Source organism: Perognathus longimembris, chromosome 18 (genome assembly GCF_023159225.1).
Source record: "Perognathus longimembris pacificus isolate PPM17 chromosome 18, ASM2315922v1, whole genome shotgun sequence".
Taxonomy (NCBI): Eukaryota; Metazoa; Chordata; class Mammalia; order Rodentia; family Heteromyidae; genus Perognathus; species Perognathus longimembris.
The window spans coordinates 53,459,585-53,467,002 of record NC_063178.1 but is presented as its reverse complement, the minus strand read 5'-3'; positions in this window follow the sequence as shown (position 1 = coordinate 53,467,002).

Here is a 7,418-nt window from a genome sequence, read left to right as displayed (position 1 = left end):
AGATAGGATTACAATCAAGAACCACCAGATTACAATAAGAACTTCAATCAATTTCCTCAAAATATGTGTCACAAAAGAAAATAATTTCAGACACTGGCCAGTTGGGAAGGAAAGGTTTCTGTAAGCTTTGGTACAGAATTCATGCCACTGACACAGGTTGTGTCTAATAACATCCCTTCATTACCAAACATGATATCTGGGATGCAAGAGATACAGGGATGTTTGAATAAAGTGAACAGCTTACACCCTGGAAAGTAGAAGGTACACTGCATGAAACAAGAGTCTTCTACTGATAGGGAGAAAGTCACCCAGGAGTACTTGTAAAATAGAATAATGAAAGTGAGCTGTTTTTTGTACACTAATGATGGGAGGACAAGGTAGAGAAGACAGAGGATATTGCTTTGCACACACAAGTTCCCTCAGCCACTACCAATCCTGAAAACAAAACAATAAATGAAAATAAAATGATGTTACTTACGGCTTATTGTCTTTTTTCCTGGAAGCATCACTGTTACTGCCATCTGTTCCTAAAGTGTAGAGAGGCAAAAATCCAGCCATCAGCACATCTCCATCCATGTGGGCTCAGTGCTTCACTGTAGAAAAGCAGCTAGAGCCCGCCAAGAATTTGTGAAGAAGGGGAAGCTGGAGAAGAATGAGTATGAAGATCAAAGGGCACAACCCTGAAGTGTCTGTCTTTCTGCTTGTCTTTTCTGTCTCTTTGTCTGTCTGTCTCTGTGTTGGCTTTGCTGTCTGTCCATCAGTCTGTCACATCAGCCCTGGGATCCCATATAAGGAGGTGACTCTGCACTGATGATGATGGTGATGATGATGGTGATGGTGAGAATGATGGAGAATGTTCCAGAGGAGAAATGTCCTGGGCCAAGCACAATTCTGGAAGATTCCAGGACAACTGCTGTTTGGTGCTTAGGACTTGGCATCTGTTCTGGAAGCTTCCATGGCTGGGAAAGAGAGCAGAAAAAATAGAATAAAATGAAATAAAAATAAAATAAAATAATAAATCAGGATTAAATAAAGGAAAATGAAATAAAAATAAGGGAAAATGAAGTAAAATAGAATAAACTAAAATAAAACAAAGCATATCAAGATAAAATAAAAATATAAAATGAGTTAATATAAAATTAAACATATCAAGATGAAATAAATGAAAATAAGGGGAAATGAAATAAATTAGAATGAGTTAAAAAAAAGAAATTGAGCATATTAAGGTTTGAAAACCAAAATGAGGAAAAGTAAAGAAAAATACAACAATAAGCAAAGCAAAATAAAAGGAGCAAAGGAGCTAAAGAGAGACTTCACAGGAGAAGAGATAAAAATGGTAAAGGAACATGAGGAAATGTTCAACATCTCTGGCAGTAAAGGAAATGCAAATAAAAACAAAACTGAGATACCACTGCACTCCAGTTAGAATGGCCTTTACCCTGAAATCAGCCAACTGCTGGAGGGGATGTGGGGAAAGAGAAACCCTTCTCCACTGTTGGTGGGAGTGCAAATTAGTACAACCACTTTGGAGAACTGTATGGAGGTTCCTCAAAAAGCTCAACATAGACCTACCCTATGACCCAGCCATACCACTCCTAGGCATCTATCCTGAACAACAGGTCTGAGAATATCAAAAAGACATCTGCACATCTATGTTTATCGCTGCACAATTCACAATAGCCAAAATATGGAAAGAACCCAGATGCCCCTCTACAGATGAATGGATCCAAAAATGTGGTACCTATACACAATGGAATACTACATAGCGATTAGAAATGATGAAATATTGGTATTCGCAGGGAAATGTTCAGGACTTGAACAAATAATGTTGAGAGAGACAAGCCTAGAACACAGAGAACAAAAGGGGCATAGTCTCCTTGATAAATGACTGTTAAGGGATGGGTGGGGACAGTAGAGACCAGATCTGTGAAACAAAAAACTTCTTGTCAAATGGCATTTCCCACAGGTTGATAAATGACTGTTAAGGGATGGGTGGGGACAGTAGAGACCAGATCTGTGAAACAAAAAACTTCTTGTCAAATGGCATTTCCCACAGGTTGAGGTCAGCAACCCTACATTATGTAACTAAAACCAAACTACTCAATATATAAAGGTCTAAAATAGACCTCTCAGTGAATCATAATAGCTCAAAAGCTATGTATGTATGTTCATATAAGACAAGGATAAGCAAACTCTATTGTTGATGTTACATTTAAAGTCCTAGGGGAATTTCCTTTGGCGTAGGCCACGTGTACTGTATATGATTTTGGTACACTGTGTAATGTATACATGTCTACCTGATCTAGGGAAGGGAAAGAAAAACAGGGTGTAAGATATCACAAGAAATGTACTCACTGCCCTATTATGTAACTGTACCCATTTTGCACAACACCTTGTCAAAACAATTTTAATTAATAAATAAATTTTTAAAAAGTGAAATTCTAACTGCACATGATTAACAAATGAGGCAAATATCGGAGTTAAGAATGTAGTTCAGTGGTTAGGGGACTGATCTAATATGAAAGACCCTGCCATGCAAGGAGTGGGGGTAAGGAGGGAGGACTGGAGGAAAGAAAGAAGAAAAGAAGAGAGAATAACCAGAATATGCTATATCTTCAATAATGCTTAGGGGGAAAAAAAAGAAACAAAAAAAGTCATAAAATAAAATTAAACATGAGAATAAAATAAGGAAGTGAAATAAATTAAAATTAAGTATACCAAAATAAATGAAAATAAGACAAAAATAAAGTAAAATGCAATTAAAAAATAAAGTGGAAAGCCAAGTAGGGGAAGAGATGAGAGTGAAAAAGATTAAGAAAAATAAAATAGAGAAAAGTAAAATAAGAGGGGAGCATGAGGGAGGAGGTAACAAACCGTACAAGAAATGTATCCAATGCCTAACGTATAAAACTGTAACCGCTCTGCATATCAGTTTGACAATAAAAATTAAAAAAAAATCCTCAGGGGTTAAAAAAAAGTAAAATAAGAAAGCAATAGAAAAATAAGAGGAAATAATATCAAAATTAAAATTAAAAATTACAGGGAGGGGTAAAAGGCAAGATAAAAAAAAGTAAAATAAAAATTAAAATATATTCTGGATAAAGGAAACTAAGGTTTAAAGAGAAGGAAGCTAGAGAAATAAAAATAAATTAAATTAAATGTGGTCGGCAGACATTTCGTGACACGATGATCTCAGAGCCTGGAGAAATAAATAGAAATAGAGGGGGGAAAAAAGGAAATGCAGACCACATTCAGCTGAGTTCTGCTTGTTTACTTTTCCTGTTTTCCACAGACTTCCAGAACTTTTCAACTCCTAGAAAATAAATAAAAAATTATGTCACAATATTAAAATCAATTACCAATAAAAAAAATTTTATAAATGATAAACACTGTAGATGATGAATACTATAAATCACAAGTAGATGACAAATAAGTGTTATAATAAATAAGTTATAAATAAATAAATACAAATATCTAAATAAAAATAAATATTATAAATGATAAATATTATAAATGGTAAACACTGTAAATGATAAATACTATAAATCATAAGTAAATGATAAAGAAGTACTATAATAAGTTATAAATAAATAAATACAAATAAAAATGAAATATGAATCAGTAAAAATAATAAGCAATAAATGATAAATATTATAAATGATAAACACTTTGAATAACTAATATAAATTATAAGTAAACAATAAATAAATGACAAAAGATAACAAATATAAATGAGTATTATAAATGATAAACACTATAAATGATAAATACTATAAATCATAAGTAACTGATAAATGTTATTATAATAATTGTCATAAATGAATACATGTGAATGTAAACAGGATAGAAGTCAATAAAACTGTAATAACCAAGGCCACGCCCCCGAGGAGCTCAGGGACAACAGGCCAGGCCCGTCAGAGTGCAGGGATGCCAGGCAACGCCCCCTGATGCAGGGCCACGCCCCCACGGATGCCAGGCCACGCCCCTGAGGAGCCAAGGGACTCCACGTCACACTGAGGAGTGAATGAAAGGCCATGCCTTCAAAGAGCCAGGGAGGCGAACCCATGACCCCAGAGGAGCACAGGATGCCAGAGCACAGGATGCCAGGCCACAACCCTGGATGGTAGACCACGCCGATGAATGACAGGCTATGTCCCCAAGGAGCACCGGGATGCCAGGCCACACCCCCACCCAGAATCATCGTATCTGCCAGGCCACGCCCCCAGTGACACCACTTTTGCCACACATAACACATCCCCAAGGCCTCCCCCTGCCAGGCCACGCTCCCAAGGCCTCACATCCACCAGGCCACGACCCCAAGGCTTCACCTCCAACTTAGCCACGCCTCCAAGCCCTCTCTAACCAGCCAGGCCATGCAATCAGCAACACAGCCTCCTCACTCCAGCCAGGTCGTGGCCCCAAGAGCCTCCCCTTGGTAGGCCAAGCCCCCAAGGCCTAACCTCCTACCAGGCCAATCCCCATATACCCCACTTCCTACCAGGCCATGACCCCTAGGCCTCAGGCAGGCCAGGACATGGCCATGCCCCAAGGACAGTCCAGCTCCATGGCCACGCCCACCGTGACATCACACCAGGCACACCACACCCCTAGCACCTCCATACCTGTTAATCCTCGCCCACTACATCACAATGATATCTCCTAGGCCCCACCCTGGAGGTGCTAAAGCCCACCCAGCCCTGTTGGCCAAGTCAGGATGCCCGTAGGACTCCACCCGGGGCCTCCCTTCACCTTGGCCCCGCCCCGAGTTGCTAATGCACACCTGGCTCTGCCCGCCAAGTCAGGGCATCCCTAGGACCCCTGCAGGCCTGAGCCTCACTTCCCCTGGGCCATGCCCCTGATTTGCTAACGCACAGCTGGCCTTGCCTGACACGCAAGGACATCCCTTGGGGCCCGGCCCTGAGCCTCACTTCCCCTAGGCCCCGCCCCTGAGTCTCTAATGTCCACCGGGTCCCGCCCACCACATCACAATGATGTCCCACCCGGCCCCGCCCCCTGACCATGCACGCACGCTAGGCCACGCCCCCAAGTGCCTCACCGCCCCCTAGGCCCCGCCCACTGAAGGCTTCACATCCTCCTGGCCCTGATCCCCCCCCACACTCAAAGGCAGTGCTTCCTGGCTTCTCGGACCCCGCCCCTCTGCTTAAAGGCGCCTCGCACCACCTCTAGGTTTACTGGGATGGGGAGGGGGCGTCCTCATGGCAATGACATCATCCACTTCCTCTGTGGGGCCCTACACCGCCAGCTGCCACTGCCACCACAGCTCCGGCTGCTTCGCCATAGTGAATGTAGTGCCGCTTGTGGCATCATCAAGCAGTGGGTGACCACCTCGCTCCCCACCTGCCTGCTGCACATGGACCAGCAGGGCTGGGCACGCCACACAGCCAAGGAGGCCTCACTGCACGTGCCCAGCAGGAGTGGATAGGATGTCACTGCACATGCGCAGCAGGCTGGACTGCCGCTTCGGGAGCTTCTGGGCACCATTGCATGCACAGTAGCCTACACTGTGGAGTAGGGAGCTATCATTTTAACATCTTTGCTCTGAACATGGAAGTCAAATTAGAATTATATAACACCAATATCTCTGTATATGAAAATGCAAGTTTAGAAATGGTAGAATTTTCCGCGTGTATGTGTGTGCCAGTCCTGGGATTTGATCTAAGAGCCTGGGCACTGTCCCTGAACTTTCATGCTCAGGGCTATTATTCCATAGCCACAGGTCCACCTATGGCTTTTTTGGAGATAAGAGTTTCATGGCGTTCCTGAGCCGGCTTCAAACCTCAATCCTCAGATCTCAACCTTGTCTGAGTAGCTAGGATTAGAGGTGTGAGCCACCAGTGTTCAGAAACAGTTGGTAAAACTTGCCATCATTTAATTCTCCCATTACTTACAGAAAACATAGAATCAAAAGTCAAAGGCTAATAGTAGAATCAGAGCAGCATAGAAGTCAGTGGAATTACAGTAGCACTCCACAATGCACTCTTCCAGGTGAAGTGTGTATTTCACAAATCACTGAAGGCAGGCACACAAATGGCTCTAAGAAAAATACTGATGGATGGAGGATTGGGAAAAAGTGGTGCAGATTGTCTGGTCCTCAGACAATTGATGGGTAACTGTCCCTCTTCCTTCTAGACTCAAATGGTTAAATAGAGGAAGGGTGCACAATTTGGAATTATGTTCCTGATCTTTTCTGTTAGGAAAGTCAATAGACTCCAGGAGAGAAGGTCACTCAGGTGATCTGAGTTCAAGTCATCATGTCCAGAAGACCCTTAAGGCAAGTGTTAACAGCCGGGAGCTGCAAAGAGAAGGCAGAAGGTTTCATTCATGTTGTTTTTAGTACTAATAACCTATGAGTTTAAACTTATAAGATTTTCCTCAGTCCTCTGTGATATTTGACAACTTGAATGTCAATTGAATTATCACTCTGATCTGGATTGTATTTCTCTATTGTATGTTTTAATCAATTATCTAATCATGGCCATTGTCTTTTGTTGTCACGGGGCTAGCTCTCTTATCACTTTGAGCCATAGCTCAACTTCCAGTATTCTCATAGTTAATTGGAGGTAGGGTTAGCAGAGAACCTTGATCTTCAGGTCTCAGATTCCTGAGTAGCTGGGATTACAGGCAAGAGCCCACACCTCCAGCCTTCCCTTGTCATTTTAAATAGAATTCAATGAATTACAGAAGGCTTTGAATTGAAGTTGATTCAAAGTGTGCTAGATGGCAGAAATGCCCACCTTAATGTCAAGAGCTACAGGGTCCAGATTCTCCTTTGAGAACTACACAAGTCAGTATAAAGCATCTTATCCCTGACTGTGTGCGTTTCATCAGCCTCTCTGACAACTCTGATATGTCCCCTTGATTTTTTAAAATTCAAGTGTTTCTCATATAATGTAATAGCTATAGTCATTGCCCCCAAGGACTATTGAAGCCTTTTTTCAGATGAATATACTTGAACATAAGCTATGTCATCAAAACTGACAATTTATAAAATACATATTGTATATACCTAAGTGTAAACTGAGTTGCAAGAAATTTCAGTAACAAGGCCACACCTATTTGGGACCTAGAGAGTGAATTTAATAATCTATAGACTACAACTGAACTGTTGGACATGTGTCTTTGATGTAGAGAGTGTGACTCACATGACCTCTGTTTTATATTTCGCACCAACTCAGTGGCTTGCCTGTGTAGCAAATATTGTTGAACCCCAAGCATCTATTCTCACTCAGTTTCTAGGGGTTAGAAATCCAGGGGAAGCTTTGCAGGGGGGGGGGGATGTTAGTGAGGAGCTCAGGAGACAACTGTGAAATTCTCTGTTAGGGCCATAGTCATCACCAGGCTTGATTCCTTCCCAGCTCATGTCCCCCAGCCATCATCTGGAAGCTGCATCTCCTTGT